At 33.1% G+C, this 18,520-nt stretch overlaps 1 protein-coding gene across 2 annotated transcripts in view; it reads left to right on the top strand.

Moving 5' to 3' along the window:
- LOC118185023 (uncharacterized) overlaps positions 1-17,742 on the top strand; it is a 41,736-nt gene extending 23,994 nt beyond the window's left edge. The window contains exons 5-6 of one of the 2 annotated variants that reach the window (XR_004757528.2): positions 9,264-9,310; positions 17,603-17,739. The gene's annotated coding sequence lies outside the window, so the exon portion shown is untranslated. Of the gene's footprint in view, positions 1-9,263; positions 9,311-17,602 lie in introns of both variants that reach the window. The other variant, XM_035354798.2, reaches the window with a different exon arrangement.
- Positions 17,743-18,520: the final 778 nt, after the last annotated feature.

Below are 18,520 nucleotides of genomic sequence, written 5' to 3'. Positions count from 1 at the left end.
AAAGTGTCCAAAATGTCATCAAAACTAAGAAGAGCTGTATTTTTTTGGTGTCATTCAGCCAGAGACAGTCAATGCAAAATGTACTAGAACTATCTCTCTGACAAAGATGATCGGAAAGGCCCAAGGACTTGTGGAATGCTCGATTATGTTGTTTACTTACATGTCCTTTGGTAGTTTTCCTATCTTTTCTAGTTATCAATTGGTAGATTTCTTGGATATTTCTTGATTGGTGGTTGAATTTCTAAATCAATTCCATGTTGATCCAAATGGGTTTGGCCAGTGTCAGAAGATAAGCTGGAAAAAACATTTTGAAATTCTTTAACCCCTTCGCGCCGACTGTCACGTATACGTGCCAGCAACAAACACACTTATCTACTGGCCGACACGCAGGCGTGCCAGAGCATTGTTGCGTTTACTACCGACTGTCACGTATTTGTGCCAGTACCTTGGAACATTTTTCAAACTATAATTTCTGCCACAAGATGGCACTGTATGTCCATATTGTTTCAGATACATGTGCATTAGACATTCTACTCAAAATGAGAGAAGCATGACTCACATACACATGTTTTTGATTATATAAACAAACGGGGAACTAAATGTTTCCGAATGGCGTGATTTATGACGTCCCTTTAAATCGCACTTTATTTGCACATGGTAGTTGTTTATTGTAAGTAGAAGTTTTATATGCGCTAAAGCGTTGAGTATTTCGGTTTACAGTTTAGTTTTTAGAAAATAATTAGATCTTGTTAGACGTGAATTCTTTCTGTTTTTACCGTTTCAATGTCGAAGCGTCGAAAATGTTTAACAGAGCATGAAATAGCAGAAATGATGCAAAATATTTCAGATACTGATTCTGAAATTGATTCTGAAAGATTAACTGAAAGACATTTTCCAAAACTTTGTTCAGAAGAGACTGATAAGAAAATGAGACGACGATGCTTCGTTTGTTCACATTCCCGGAAAAATCCTCCAAAACGGCAAATGAGTTATTACGAGTTCAAGGAATGTAACGTAGGACTGTGTGTAGATCCCTGTTTTAAAATTTTTCATACGAAAAGAGAATTTTAAGTAATATATTTAGTTTTTCAGATGTATAATGTTAAAAGTCATAAAATGGTGAGTAATTAAAATAAAATGTGTAAAATATGCATTTAAACAAAAAATAAGGTAATTAAAGTATATATATAAAAATATCTATAAAGCATAAGCCGTTTAAATACTCTATAGAACATTATTAAACAATGCGTTGATACTTTGGAAATTTCATGGATTTAGGCTTAGTAGCAAAAAAGCCCCCGGCCCTGGAGAGACGCTCGCAGAAGACACTGCCGGCCTCCGCGATAAGCGTGCGTTTTCGCTACCCGGCTCGAAGGGGTTAATGACCCATTCTGTAGACATAGAAATTGGTGGACTATTGGTTGCAGCATGCACGCCAGTGACCTGCATTACACGATGCAGGTCACTGGCGTGCATGCTACAACAACTTCACCTTTCCTATTAATTTTAGTTTTATCACTGATGTTGGCAACTGTTATCAGGATGACAATCCTCAATAGGTTGTCGAAGTGCTGAGACTACTAATACTTCCTTTTAGGCTGTATGTTTCTTGGGATATTCCATTATGCTGTACCAGAAATTCCGGTTTTAACCTATGGATCCAGGAAGTAAAAATTCTGTTCTCGCTTGAACCGTGATATGATCTTGAGCTATTATTTGGTGGGCAGACTGAACTCCTTCATCTTTACTTCTGAACAGGGTTATGTCTTAAGAAGTAGAATACAGTTAATTATTTTTGAATCCAAGGGGGAATTATATTTGCTTAGAAAGTCTAATTCAAGTATGTAAGGGCCTGTAATATTTGCCACATATACCATGTAATGGTATGTGGCACACAGTCTGGAGGGCAATGGATGTCAGCATCGAGTTAAGTTTACCTTCCAGTTGTTGAGCTCAATCTTTTCAAATGATGGTATCGTTGTATCGATGGTCATACTGCAAGACAACCCATTGATATATTACATGAAGAAGAATATTTTACTTCCGCCACTCATAGCAGAAATCTGAAGTGCTTTAAATTGGAGCTTCTCAATATCTAGCAACCTACGCTTTGCAAGATGCCCACTAATTTGTATCCTGCCTGCTTGCTGGGAAGAGATTTTAAATTATGTGCCTTGGGTGTTATGCAGTTCCTTCATACATGGCCTTCACTACCACATTTCTAACACTTTAGGGTCAGTTTGTTGTCACTCCTATTCCACTTCAAGGCAATGACTTTAATCGACTAGACGAGCAGTGAGTTGATCCATTGGCTTCTTCACTTGAGCAGCTCTGATTGGGTGGCCTTCTCTACAGGTTGTTTGCTGGGATGCCTTGAATTACATGTCGCATAATAAAACACTTTTCAGATCCTGGACATCCACCATTTGCAAGGCTTTCTGTATATCAGGATCCCGTAATCCATTGATGATGTATTGCAGGAACAGAATTTCCTTTTTCTGATGGGCAGTTCAAAAAAGCGAGAGGAGACAGCTTTTCAATATTTATGGCGAACTGCTGGAGTGTTTCCGTGGTCTTCTGTCAGTGAGATTATAACTGAAGCCTGCTATGGGCTCTTAAACTCTTCTAACCAGAGGGCAGGTATAGTGCACTTCGTAGAGCTTCAAAGTCTAATCTCTGGTTTTCATGCAGAGTTTGGAGGGTATTCGCTGGGTGCATCCTCAGAGAAACAGCGAGGGGATAGGCTGACGCTTTGGAATCACATCCATTTGTGTCCGCCACTACAGAAAACTGAGTCTTGTACGCTTGCAAGGAGGTCTTTTCAACATACCTAGATAGCTTTAGAGAGGGTTGGGATGGCATATATATAAATTTAAGTGTCCAGCCATCATTATGGATTTCTTCAAGCTATCAGCTTCCTTGGCAACAGCAGCAGAAACTCTCATTGATTTGTTGTTCCAACAGCAAAAAACTTTCTCCATCTTTATTTCAACCATTTTCTATTATTGCAGCAATTTCTCTTTTCATTTCTTCTTCACCTGTTTCGATCTTTTTGTGAACTGATTTTGATGGTCTATTTCATCTTTTTTGTTTTGACCTGGTTTCATCTCTTCTTTAACGGAATTTACCGCCCCTTCCATCTTCTCTTGTCATGCAGCAAAGGCTGTCACCAGCTGTCTTATTTGCTCATCCATTGTACTTGACATTGGTATTCAGCCTTACTCCTGACACAAAGAATTGTTATATATATATAGGTTTGTTATGGATTCAGTGCACACCAAACCTATGATAGCCTATTATCTGTTAGATGGGATTGAACATGTCCCTAACTAAGACTTTCTGGCTCTTTGAGGCAACAGGATGCTTTGCTGATTATTTCTTATCCACATTATCACACCCTTTTCCTCCATACATCATTTTTCATGAATATGAATGAAAACACCATTTGGGAAATTACATTCTGGCACTGTCTTCTTTTAAAAATAACCATGGGTTTTAATTTTTGTACTGTCCACTACGAGAGAAAACACTACGGTTAGGTGAGATTTTTTGTGACCTGTTGTTTTGCGTAAATCGTTTTTGCACCTTTTACATTAATCAGACACATGTAATTCTCCTTATTGCTTGTCTTTTCAGTATATCTTTGTTCGAAAGCTTGGGAGAAATCTTCAAATGAAGGTCTTCAAAAAAGAAAAGGGTGCACATTATATGGCGAATATACCTAAAAATTAAAAAAATGTAGTTTGAAATTGTAGATACACATTATACACAGTGCGCGTTATATGCTAGAATATACGGTATCCAAAATCATTGAATTGTAAACTTTCAACCAGCTTAGATGGATTAATGCAGCCATGGCTAACCTTTTTGAGAAGAATGTTTCTATTTGAAAAAAAAAAAAAGAAAAAAAAAAAAAAAAAAAAGAACATTATGTGTGCCACTTCCAACTTTTCCAACATACTAAAAATCATAAAAAGGTGAAAAAAATATTATTTAATTCAAAATAATTATTAAACGATCAGTACTTAATTAATGTGGCTTTTGAATTTGCAGTTTTTTTTTACCAAGTCACTATATTAGGATTAGTTCTTGAAGACAATAACAAAATTAGGTGTTTTCATGTAGCATTAATGACCTTTTCATTAAGCTTCTTCGAAAAATAATATAAATTCAAAACAATATATTAGGTTTGGATCTATTTTTAAGATTCAGGCCTCAAACCAAAAGTTAATATTAGTTGTGGCCAACGAAGACTAGATTTCATTTTATCAATGGTTATTCCCTAAAGCTGTTATGGCTTAGACTGGGATTTCTGCAAATGTAATAATGAAATTTTTCTTATTCATTAAAAAACTAAAATCACACTGTGTCACACTTCCTGAAAAATAATGACTTAGAAGTGTAAATATCTGTATGTATTATCTTATATTTTTATTTGTCTGCCGTATCTGATATCTGAAATTGGTATCTGCATCATATATCTATATATACTGTGTATCATCTTCCTAATGATTTTTGCAGTTCCCCCTTTTAAATTTTCTAACTAGAAATTATAATTTTTCATTATATCCATAATAAAACTAGTTTCCATTTTTTCCTTTTATTTATTCTCATTTACTTCTGTTATTAAAGACTTCTGGATTTCATCTACTATTGGAGATCAGTTTACATGAAGCAAGAGCAATTTTGAGAGACTTTATTATAATAAAATCCAGGTATTTGGGAATAATTACTTATTACATTAAAAAAAATCTTGTGCTTGGTGAACAAAAAAACAGAAATTAAAGGAGTGTAATGCAATCTTAAAAGAAAACTAATACTGATTTAAGAAAGCTCATTTTAAGATAATTAAATAAAAGCAAATCTGTTCATCAAATTCTACCATTATCAGTTGAAATTATTCTTGTGACCAGCAACTAACTGGAAATTTCAGAAGGTGTGGATTGACTGAAAATTAAGATGGAAAGAAGGATAAAAATACTGAATGCATCTGGAAAAAAGGAAAATAAAGTAGGATGTCAAGCAGGATCTAAGTGTAAAGTGAAGCTTGCTGCAAAAAGCTCTGCAACTCTAGACAGATTTACCTCTACACAAGCTGCGCGCAATGTTGTCTATAAAACTAGCTATAATGGTAGAGTTAGCTAGAGGGGGGGAAAACACTTCATTAGCAAATAGAGTACAGGCAAGCATTTAGAATTTGTTGTGACCCTTTGCTAAAAATCCAAAACTTTTGGAATAAAGTGATAGATTAAATTTAATATTTTTGATAGTGATTGGTTTGGGAAAATGGAGCTCAGCTCTTGGTCTAACAGTAAGGTTTTCCAAGCTCCAACTCTCAATTTTTCTGAAAAAAAAAAAAAAAAAAAAAAAAAAAAAATAGATGCGAATCTACTTGTGTGGAAGTACATAATAGTGAATGGATTAGTTCCCAACATTCTCTAATCAATCCGCTAAAAAACTGTAAAAAGATAACAAGATTTGGCCACACAGAACTATGATAACTCAGAGCTTCAAAAATGCAGTCTTGAAAATTTTGAAAGTGCTGAAGTTGATTGATCCATACAAAGCAATTATAAAATAATGAATGAAAAAACAATAAGCGAAAGATATTTCGGTTGTTAATGCACAGTAACTTAAAACAAAATGTTAAATAGAAATGATGAAAATGTTAGGCCAGAATACATGAAATTGTAGAAAACAATTTTTCTGTGGAAAGATATTTCATAATACAGTCAAAAGTCTTTAACCATTTCGCGACGGTGCACCTTTGTTTAAGATGCTCGTGCAGGACGAAAGAGAATCGAAGGCAGTCACCCTACAGGACGGAGGTTTTGCATCGCTAAGCCTAATTTTATAACAAAAATCAGAAAAACAAAAGTTTCGCTTCTAGCATCATAACTTTTGGTATCATTTTAGATTATTACTTGAGCTCTTATTTATGTTAAAATTAGCCCTTCAAACATTTTTTTCTTTATTTTACATGAAAATATACTTAAAAAATTGCTTCTCTTCTAAAATAATTTTTGGAAGCGCTATTCAAATTATTCCAAAGTTTTAATTGATAAAATCCATCAACAAAGTTTAAAATTAATAAAAAGAACACAATAAAGACTATTTACAGTAAGAAGTAACAAAATTTAAAATGAAAATGAGTGTGGTAAATCTCGAAGCACAGAGAAGTATCACTTTGTAACTTAGAAAAAGTATCACTTTTTAACTCTTTAGAAAATGAATCAGTACTCTCATTTGCATTAGTAAATGGTTCACTAACCATACTAGGGTATTCTTCCTCTGATAAATAGCACCTTTCTGCCATAATAGACTGGAGGTGAGGCTTTCCTAAATAAAAAAAAGAAGGAACGGAAATATATCTGAAGGCAATGCAAAACGTAAAAAAACTCCGCACAGTAACCCTAAAAGACCATACATAGTAGAGGAAAAAAATAGAATAAAAAAAGGAATTGGATATAAATCAGATATGAGAATGTTTTCATTAGCACACAGCGATTTAAAAAGCCCACCTCTGTTTACGCTTTCCCTCCGTCCCCACCCTCGAACAGCTGATGAGTAAAATACCAAAGTCAAATAGAATATATCAAACTCAAGGTCAGGAACCTAAAACTGTGTTCATTTCAAAAGTAATGGACACAGGATGCCATCTAATGGCCTTCAGAAAAACGTTCCACCTTAAAATGCGTATACACATCACTTGTCCTCTGAATGCGATCTTTACCGATGCGTGGATAAGACGCCCGGCTGTAAGAGACGTTCTTAGGAAATGCATATATGGGATGCCTGTCCTGACAGAGTTAATCTGGATGTCCATAATCCGGACCTCAAAGCTACAAACTTTCTGCGCGGCCGCCTATGCATTTACGCATGCGCATTATACGTTTACGAATGCGTGTTGAATGTATAACGGACGGTATACACTAAGCTAAAATTATCTAATTATCTATTTCAGTTAATGTTCCAGATTGCATTGTCCCTTAATCTTCTAATTGGATCCGGCTTATTAGTTTTGCAGACTGTTAGAGCAATTTTATAAAAGTAAGCTTGAACTTTCAATTATGTCAAAAAGAATTTCCGATTCTGGAGCTGCCAGAGGATCTACAGAGCGAAAGCATGTCCATCACACAAAAAGTGGATAAAGGCATATCCTTTGTTTCTCTAACCATTCCGAAATTTGTTTATCAATTTCACGCTGCTCTGCAGGGGGGGGGAGACGTCGCGGCAACAAACTGGAAGTTGATCTGTCAGCACAATCCTTATCTTCAGGGCAGATGTTTTTATTTTATTCGGGTTATAATTCCTTACTAAATGTAGTATTTCATCTCGATGTACTCCGTCTTTGATATGATTTAAATCAAATTCCTCGTCATCGTAAATATCATGAATACACATCAAATAGTTTTCTGGTTGCAATTTTCTAATTTTGACTATGCGTAATGTATGCGTAGTGTAAGCTTTATGCATGCTGAAAGAAATGTTTAATAAAGTAAACAAATAAATATTAAGCTTTTTTTTTGTAAATTTTGATACCCTTTAGATTATAATTACTCTTTATTTCATAAATTACGGTTTCATATTTTGAATTTTATATTTTCTGCTTGCCATCTTACTAGATTTAAACTGATGATCTACGAGGGCCATCCAGGAAGTAGATTACGTTTCCGTCTGTGTCCGCTAGGGGCGGGGCTAGCGCGGCCATCTTGGGGTCAGAGCGTTGCGCAGCTCAGTCTGCATCTAGCCGTGCTAGTGAGAGGTTCGTGCTGTGCTCCGTTCAGATACTGTGACGGTTTGAAATGTCTGCGTTAATTGAAAATCCCGCGAGCTGCGAGGTGCGCTCAGTAATAAGGTTTCTGACTGCAAAAAACTGTAAACCGATAGAAATCTATCGGCAGCTTCGTGAAGTGTATGGGGACAACATTATCACTGAAGGTGGAGTGCGTCAGTGGGTCATAAGATTTCAAAATGGCCGAACCAATGTTCACGACGAAGATCGAAGTGGGAGACCCAGCATAGTGACCGCCGAACTTCTCGAAAAAGTCGATGCTAAAGTCCGTGAAAATCGAAATTTCACAATAACGGAACTTTCTTTGAGTTTTCCACAAATTTCGCGAAGTTTGTTGCACGAAATCATCAGCGAAAAGCTTGGTTACCACAAGTTTTGTGCAAGATGGGTTCCAAAAATCTTGACAGAGGACCACAAAAATCAGCGAATGGCTGCAGCGTTGAACTTTTTGGACGCTTACCATAAGGATGGTGACTCTTTACTCGATCGCATCGTTACTGGTGACGAAACATGGGTGAAACATGTGAACTGTGAAACGAAATTGCAATCAATGCGTTTTGATGACGACGCACAGCTGCAAGAAGAGGTAACGAAGTGGTTGAAGGCGCAGGCGGCCGAATTTTTCGACGAAGGAATTTCCAAGCTCGTACATCGCTACGATAAATGCCTTAATTTGTATGGTGACTATGTAGAAAAGTAGTATTTGAGTGTGGCTTTCATCTGTATATAATAAAATTTGTTTCCTATACTTTGTTTATTTTTTTATTCCAAAACGTAATCTACTTTCTGGATAGCCCTCGTATAATCCGGAATCGCCGAAGTCCCGACGAGTCTGGATTAAAGACTTTTGACTGTATAGCTATCTGGTTCAATACAAATACGGTCATCATAACTCATGGAGCCATTGGGCACTTGCCTGGGGTCCCCACAAGCATAGGAGCTTCATGCTAATCCATTTATATTTTATTTACATTTCATTTCTGTGAGTGGTTGTCATAGGATCCCTAGTACACTGGTTCGCCAGGGAACCCAGGATGCTGTAAAGACAGCACTGATTAATGCTAATTACAATGAGAATCAAATCATGGAGGTTTCAGAAATGTAAGACCCCTGGCAGTGTAACAGTAAAACTGCTGAACATAGAAAATTGGACATGGGTTCAAATCACAGGGGAGTGATTACACGGAACATTTCTTGATTTGCTCCCATGGATAACATAAATATGAACCACTTGCATAAAAATATCTCCATGTCTTAAATTTTTTATTCCATCATGCAATATCGAGACTTTTGGAGCTTAGATCTTCCTCCCCTCATATGCTGCAAGTTTTTTTTAATCTGTATTTATTTTGGAATCCTTAAAAACTACATTTTTTTTCTTTTTATTTTATTACTCTTGAAATTTACTATTTTTTCTGTATAATTCTGTAAATATTCATATTCATAGATGAAACGCCTTCTTTTTCAGACACATTATCTAATTCAGTTTCGAAACCCGCTTTTTCAAGTAATATGGTGAGGATATTTTCTATTACTATATCAAGTGTAATCTTCTTTGAACTTCTATATTCTTTTTAAAATCTCAGAAATAAAATTTTTCAGTTAAAAAGCTTTATGCATCCATTTATTTCAAATATATGTCTGTATAATCTTGAAACTATTAAGGCCCAGGCCATACTGTGTGTATCTATACTTCCAAACAAAGACAGATCTTAGAATTAATAGTTTAATTAAATGTCTCCTGAACTTTCATACTTTAGTAACCAACAAATGTGCCAGCATGGCTCATAAGAACTGCGCTATAGTTTATTTTAATATTATGATGCCAGAAGAATAGATTGCATAAAGGAGGATATTAAGCACAAGTCTTGTTCAAAACATGTATTTACGATAAGTTTTGGAATTTAAAAGTCATATGAGAGAAATATCCCAAAACAAAAGTAGTTTACCAAGCCAAAATTATTGATATTTCCTTTCCTTACCTAACAGCAGCATGCTTTAACCTTTTGAGGCCGGGGCTTTGGTAGCAGAAAGCTACCAAAGGACGTGGAATCTTGAACTGAATGCTTTACCCCCTTTAAGAAATCACCTCCTATTTGCAACAAAGATTCTTGTGTGTAGTTTAATGGATTCTCAGAGGGGTGCATCTATGTAGCAAAAGGAAGACCTTTGAAAGAGATAAGTGGTTAAAACCCTAGGGACGTCAAATTTGACATTTCACCCCACTTTTCAACCTGGAAAATGGGGGAAAAAGACATGGCCACTAAAGTGGACAACCCCGTCTTTTCAAAGAGAGGACTCTATGGTCACTATAATGGCCATCCTGTCTTCAAAAGGTTAATCAGGTCAGTATTTTACTATGGGAAACAAGACAGGTTGAATATTTTAAAACAAGTGATTTTAAAATTAAGTTAAGCAGTTTTATGCCTAGTATTAAAAATTTTTCATAACTATGTTGTGACTTAAACAGAAATTTGAAATAGTGGTGAATATTGTTTTATTAATTTTTTGTTATTTTTGGAATGGCAACAAAAAGATTATTCAGTTTTATTGTTCTAAAAAAATTGTTTATGGTTGCTAAGAGCTTTAACAAAGATTGTGGTTGAATAAAAAAATGTAGATTAAAGTTATTTAAAGAAACAGAGTTCTAATGTAAAGGTTAATTTCGAGTCAGGAGCCAATAAATAAATCAAGCGCATCTATCACATTAATAAAATCGAACTTTTTTGCAATCAGAATCTGTCTTTTTGTTTCTAAAAATTTGCTTGTGTTTCTAAAATGAAAAATAATGATAATAACACAAAAATAATAAAACTTAAAACTAATAAACCATTTTGTCAAAACTCTTGTTCATATTTAATCTAATTGTTATCTTTAAATTATTTATATGGAATTATTTATATTATGATTATGTTGCATGCTGTATATTACATAAAAAAGTGTAAGGGGGTCGATGCCCATATTTAGTTTGTTATCTTTAAATTATTTATATGGAATTATTTATATTATGATTATGTTGCATGCTGTATATTACATAAAAATGTGTAAGGGGGTCGATGAAGTAAACCATTTGTACTATACTGGGTACACCACTAAAGTGTACTAGGCCATAACACATGTTCGTTATACTGGAGAAGTAATTCACTTAGTAAACTAAATCAATTATCTTCACAACATTACAAAAATGCATGTGTCTGCATGCGAGCACAAGCGAAACTATACTACTAACCATAGATGTAGTAATACTGATAGACGAAGCATGTTAAGCTCTTCAAATATATATATTTTGATTCCTAAACAGTTTGTGGAATCAGCCATAAGAGTGGCAAGAAGTACTTTGACACATGTTTAATCTGCAGTCCATTTATGAATCACTATTTTGATTTATTTCACATGCAATCTGGTTTTATATTTTAATTTTCATAATTTTTAGTGTTGAAGTTTTGTGCTGTTTACAATTAAACACACTATTTTTAAAGTGAAAAGAGAGTAACTTTTCATATGTAATTATCATGAGTAAAGGTTTCATTAGTTACCATTCAAAAAGTATAATAATTATTAATGATACCTTACATTGCTTTTCCCCATTCTGAGTCAAGTATTAAATATTGTAAATATTATGCTGGACATATTAAAATTTGAAATAGTGTGCACATATACATTGAAATAAATAGGTACTTTCTCATTATCTGTTTCCCGGTTTCAACATTTGGTAGAACTGCTTTTTTGTGGTGTATTTTTGAGTATGCACCATGAAGTAGTAGAGTTAAATTACTTCTTACTTCCATGGTATACGTGTGACAACAGCCAAGCTCCTATGCATTTACCATATAGTTGTTTTAATATACCTGTATGGTATGCACATGTGGGTTTCTGTGCTTCATATTTAACTAAAAACTGTCTTCCGGCTGTAAAAATATAAATATTGGCAGAATAGACTTTTACTATTTTGCATAATTTTTTTTTCCTCATAAAGTGCTTCTTTTTTTGCTAGTTATCCACAGAATATGACTTATAAGATGTAAAGTTAGCTAAGGAAACTTTTCGCACCAATTTAGAAAAGCAGCATGGTCGTTTTCATGTTTTCCTCCACCAGTAACGTGCATACGAGCCAGTTTCCCTTAGAAAGTCCTCCATGAAGGCATCCATCCCGACAGGCATAGCCTTCAAGTGCTTTGTCATAATTAAATCAACCAAAAAACCAAATCAGAAAGTGGCCAATGAGTCAGAATCTATACATGGGGATGCGGATAATCAGAAAGTGCCGCCCAACCGGGAATAGTGGTTAGTGATTCCGACTGTCATACCAAAGAGCCTGGACTCGAATCATGAATGTTTGTAAATGTATAGTATCTTTGCAGCACGAGGGCACTCTAAATATGCAGCAAGCTGAAAGTCCTCTTGAGAGGTTATTGGCAGGGTAAGAGGGGTGGGAGATCTCCAGACTCGTGCCCCCCCTCCCCCGGTGCTCTCCATCAAAGTTATGGGTGGAACTGAGCAAAGTCATACAATCACCTATACAGTGCTCAAGGCTCTTGCCGACAACAGGCACAATCTTGCATTCCTTACCAAGATGAATTTCGTGGGCTTGTTCTGATATTACAGTCAGACGAGTGAGATATGTCACAACAACAAAAACAATGTAATCAGAAAGTGTTTGGGGTCTATGTAACTGCTAAACATCCATTTATAAAAAAAATTCTTTTAATAAATCACAATATTTACATAATGTTAGAATAACATACATCTCAGCGATGAATAAAGTGTGTACACAAACTCATAAAAACAGAAGGGAAGAGTTCTTTTTTGCAGTCGTTCAGAGATGTGATTCTTATCGCACATGTGCTAGGAAGAGAAATTGAGGTGTTGAACAAATGTGGAGGGAAAGGTAAAACCCCACACCATCTCCCTTCTTGGGAAAAAATGCGTTTAAAATCTGAAAAAGAGGGAAAAAATTAGTCAAGGACAAATCGTTTTGTGATTGAAGTGAACACGACGTCTTGAACGAGTTTGGTAATTTGCTTTTGCAGGTGCACTTTTTTCAGGTGACTGTTCATTTACTGGACAGGCTGGTTGCTGTGATGAGGTGCCTTATCAACATCAGTTAAACTAGGAGGTTCAAATACATCGTCTGGAACTAAAGAAAGGCGGCACGAGCCGCCTTTATTCAATATTAAATAATAAATAGTTATCTGGTGCGGCCTATTAATCTGACGGTGGTTAAAATTGACAAGTAAATTGGCATTTAAAATACGTGGTACACATGGTTTTCACATTAATGAATGGCCACAGAATTCCCTTATATAACTTTTCCAATCAACAACAATGCAATGGCTTATTTTAAGTTGAAAATGACAAAATTGATGGAACACCATGCATAAATAAAATGAAATGCCATTAAGAAACTAATTCTAGATCCTTCAAACCAATTTTGAGAATGCAATGAATTTATTTTTCTCGGAATGTCATATTTTCATATTGCATTTTGGTGCTTCCTTTGAATTGAAATATCGCTTCATTTTGTGGATTTTCGCACCTTTTTTTCGTGAACAATTTCTCGTTCCTGAAGAAACTATGGAAGATGTTTCATCATTAAGTAAGTCCCATATTTACATACCCATGGTGAATACAATCATAACAAAAACACAAGGGACCATTACATCTTCAGAATTTGTATTCTCTTTCTAGTTTTGTTAAAGCATTCTTTTACTTTTTTAAAAAAAAGTAAACATTGTCAATTTCATAATGAACCAATCTATTGGCGGGTTTAGCAAAACATTTCGTAATGACTTCCAGTCCCCAAAATAGAACTGTATCAAAATTTCATTGTTTCTGATATTTTACAGTTTATGAAAAGAAAATTTTTCACTCATTTTCCCTTGAAAAGTTTCCTCTCCATTCACCTTAAAAATATTTTAATTGAAATAATGATTTTGAAAATTTGTAGTTTTTGGTATTGAAAGGATAATATTATATGTCATTCTTCCAATGAAAAGTAAATTTATTAGTAAAAATTTAAAAAAAAAAAGTAAGTTATTTAAGTATCACACATTAATAAATTTACTTTCATTTTGGCAATTTTTTATAGACTAAGGAATGTCATACAAATTTATTTTACAGACTTCGATGCATAATTGGATGTTTTTTTAAGCACATTTCAAGTTTCTGTTTATTTGGCGAATTTTCAGAATTTAAGGAAACGTCCAAATTTTTACATAAATCTTCCAAATCTTTTGATATTTCAAATCTTACATTTGGGAGAATGTCTAAACCCTTTTCTGGGCTAATACTGCCATCAAAATATACTACAAACAGATGACAGTAATCTTGGAAACACAACTTCCAGTCTATAGAGATTGAAGTTAAAGTGGACTGAAACCACGTTTCCTCATTTTCATATTCTACCTGTGAGGAAAAAAAATAACTCATAAATAAAATATAGAGGTAATTAACAATTTATATGTACAGCGAAATAAAAATAGAATGTATAGAATTAATAACTTTTATATGCTGAAATATAAACTTACTAACTCATTGTCACCCTTTTTGTTATTAAATTCCAGATCTACTCCAGTTGGATTTCTCTAATTAAAGAAACATTTAAATTATATTTAGTTATTAATAAGTTTATAAAATTTATTATTTAAAAAACATAGAAATTAAGAACTGTAATTTTCTTGAGAGGGGAGAGAATCGAACTTTTCATAAAAACTTTCAAAAAGAATACTTCTTCCGGACACATATTTCTAATATTCATACTCTAATTATTTTTATTTAAAAGAAGCAGAATTATCAAATTATCTATATCTATTCAATCTTTCAGTAAAAGTATAAATAAATAAAAAGGTGAGATACAGCCAATGCCAGCACCAAAACTGGTCCAGTTGCAGAGGACAGAAGAATTAAGGCAAAACGTTTAGAACTTAGAAGTTCAATTCACAAAAAGTTAACATTCAGCAGTTATGTATAACCAATTAAGACAGAAGAGAAATGCGCCAAAGTAAAACATAAAATTAACTTAGATTTTAATTAAGACTGAAGGCAAACATGTACAGATCCCTCTTCATTAAAAGCAAAGGAATTCTGAAAGGAATGTTCCACGTTCGGATGTAATGCCGCGAATATCATGTTATGTTTGTACGACATTTTCTGCCCTCTGAATTTAAGTCGTGATAGACACTTGACTTTGGAGTTCTGTAACATGGTGCAAAAATTGGCAAGGATTGGAGGTGCTACAGAAGGTTGTCGTGTGACCAATTGTCGTGTGCATCAGCAGGCAGCATCTAATGATTTAAGAAGGGATCTATCTACTTGCTGTGAATACCGCATCAAGCACAACATGTCCAGCTCTTAAGTAATGCCATATCATATAAAAGGTTCTTCAGATTACTGCCAGAGATAGAAATCTGAGATGATGCAAAAAGTTCATGAAGGAATTAAAATTTAAGAGGCACCTTAAATTAGCACTACGATTATCGGAATGTGAGGTCATGCAAAACAATTTCAATTGCATAAATACCTTTCTTCTAACAGTTTAACTATTTCAAATCCAATTATTAATTTTTGCCAGGGGAATCTAGCATGTTTCATCTTGCTTATGAATGCTTTGGGTTTTGTAATAAAAGCTAGAAGATTTGAGTTCTCATTTAAAGAAAGAAAACTGTCTTGAAAATCTTTGGATAGATTTTTAAGCACTTGGTAAAGATACTATTTTTGGGAGTCTGCATCTTAGGTAGAGTTTCTAAGGAAGGTTCTTTCTTCTTTGTCCAAAATAGTACAGAGACCATCCATTTGCGGTAAAAGCAATAGCAATCCTTTGTAGACATAGCTTAGAATTGCACGCATAGTCTCATTTACATCTAAGGCAAGTATATTTTTTCTCTTCAGACAGTGTACATATGTAAGTTAAGTACGATAAACTGCACGTCAAGTATTTGGGTTCGTTGAAACAATATACCCCTTAAAAAGAAGTAAAGTGAATGATATGGTAGTGCCATCTGTCCACAGAAATAGTAAAAAAACTAAGTTAATTGAATTTTGAAAGCATCAGGATAGACTTGGTTGGAATTAAGTCATCAACTAACCAAGATAAATCTTTGTGAATGTGAAAAGCTGTAAGGAAGAAAATCCAATTCACTAACTGAAGAAGGTTTTTGGATAATTTTTGCAGACCCAAAGTGATTAAATTCCAGCTATGAATAGCTAGCTATCTGTTGTAAATGTCATTCCTCAAAAGAATCTCAAATAAAACAATCAACTTACTAATAAAATAGAAAGCTAAATGCTACATTCTGAGAACATCATTTAAAGAATGAATAGCTATTGCTTTTCCATATATAGTTTTAGTGCTACTAAATAATTGAATAACGCTATTGAAGATTTGTTAATGTCTTCTTTTTGGACATAAGATTTGTGCTTTTTGTTGTAAAATTTTAATACTCTTTTAGTTTGGCTGATATATCTCAAATCACATTGACAAGATATCCTAAATTTGCCCACGAATTAAAATCACAAACTGAATCCTTTATAACAGAATCACGGATTTTATTGATAGGCGAGAAAATTTTATTTCTCATGAGTACTCGATCATGTTACCAGTTAGTTTTGATAACTGGAAATCCCCTGAGAAAGGCTTCAAGTGCACTAAATACAAAATATCTAAATACTATTATATCAATACTAAATATATAACACTATTAAGTACTAAATATATAAATACTACATAATAATTACAAAATACATAATCAAAAATATAAAATATCAGATTAAGTTTGGAATAGCCTGCTACAATACTATTTGCTATTACAAAATAGCCTGCTACTATTTTGCTCAAAGATAATTTTACATAAAAGATAACAATTATACACTACAGCAAATACATCACTGCAGTTTTAATTACAACATTTTAATGAAAACATTCTGTCGACCAAGTAGTTGAAATTCTAATTTTTTAGTTACAATATTTAACTATTACTCTGTCTATTTATTTTAATTAAAAAAATCCTCTTTAACTAATTGAAATCAATTTTGTACAGCATTTTAAGATCTCTGTACTATTTTCCCAACTATTTAAAGAACTATGTTCTAAGCTCAAACAACATACCTTGGAACATTATTCCATACACCTTTCATTATAATGAATAAAAAATAATATAACTATTTAGGAATATTTAAATGGACTACAATTATTTTTAAACTTCATATGCTTTTTTCTTGCAAGTTTCAATTAAAATATTTTACATTGTTTACATTTATTCCTACCAAAAACAATCTTAAGAAATAAAAGTAAAATTGACAGATACAATGTATACAATGCATTTTCTTAATTACTGATCCTGGACTTTTTAGAATAAAAAAAATCAGATGATTTTAGAGACTTAAATTAAGAAAATACCTTCATCACTATGAATGGTGCTTTTCTGTAAATACAAAATATGGCTTTTATATGGTCCCCCTTAGAGCAAAATATCCAGTTAGGAAAATATTCACTGTGCCTTAATAAATTACAGAATTCCACGCTTGTGGGCAATATTCAATATATTTATTTCCATAGTGGCAGTTAAATATTTAATACACTCTGGCTTGTTTTGAGTTAGTGAAAGTAATATAATATAATAAATATTCAAGCAAAAATCTGCATCCAATTTTCCCTGCATTTATTTATATGTCAATATATATGAATAAAATTATTTTCATCATGTTTAATAATTTTTAGAATTATGTAGTTAAAAATGAGTATATATATGAAATTGGCTGCATGACAGTAAATGAAACAAAGAATGACAACAGAATGTGTTTTATTTTCAGATCAAAGATATCCTTACCAAAATCTCTCTTCTATATTCAATGAAATCCACAGCTCCCTCGGATTCTACAAGGATATATTTTTTGTTTGAATTGCATGTACTTCCTGTTCTAGTACATGTATGTTTCAAGACTTCATCTCGCCAGCTAGATGCATCGATACAAAGATATTCTATGAAATCATCATCCAATATAACTTCATACCCACACTGACGTAGAAAGTCTACTAAACTGTGAACATTTTCTCTATTTTGCTTTTCGTGAGAATATAAAATAAATATTTGTATATCTTCAGAACATATTCTATTTTCTGAAGTTCTCAAAATTAATTCCACGTTTTCATTTGAACCTTTAATAAAATACAAAAAAATTTATTATCAAGAAGTTCTAGTATTAATGAAAAATGAATGAATGGTATACACTAATTGAAAGGAAAAAAGTTTGGGTTGAATGTTACACATAATAATAAATAATAGGCATCTTAGAAATGGCTTTTATATATATATATATATATTTTAATTTGAGACTTTCATAATAAATTTGAAGTTTATATGTTACAAATAAAAGTTTTTAAAATGTGAAGAATCAAGAAGTTCTAGTATTAATGAAAAATGAATGAATGGTATACACTAATTGAAAGGAAAAAAATTTGGGTTGAATGTTACACATAATAATAAATAATAGGCATCTTAGAAATGGCTTTTATATATATATATATATATATTTTAATTTGAGACTTTCATAATAAATTTGAAGTTTATATGTTACAAATAAAAGTTTTTAAAATGTGATAAATAAAAGTATGCTGCAACATTATGACTTAATACAATTTCTATCATATCAGTGGAAAAATTTAGAAAATTTGTATGCTGTGTAAAATCTACCATTATGAATAAAATCAATACAGTAATTAGTACTAAA

The sequence above is a fragment of the Stegodyphus dumicola genome, chromosome 1 (genome assembly GCF_044657685.1).
Source record: "Stegodyphus dumicola isolate Sdum_Otavi_A_Nest chromosome 1, ASM4465768v1".
NCBI classification, from domain to species: Eukaryota; Metazoa; Arthropoda; class Arachnida; order Araneae; family Eresidae; genus Stegodyphus; species Stegodyphus dumicola.
The sequence above is the reverse complement of the archived record's forward strand: the minus strand, read 5'-3'. Positions and strand labels throughout refer to the sequence as shown.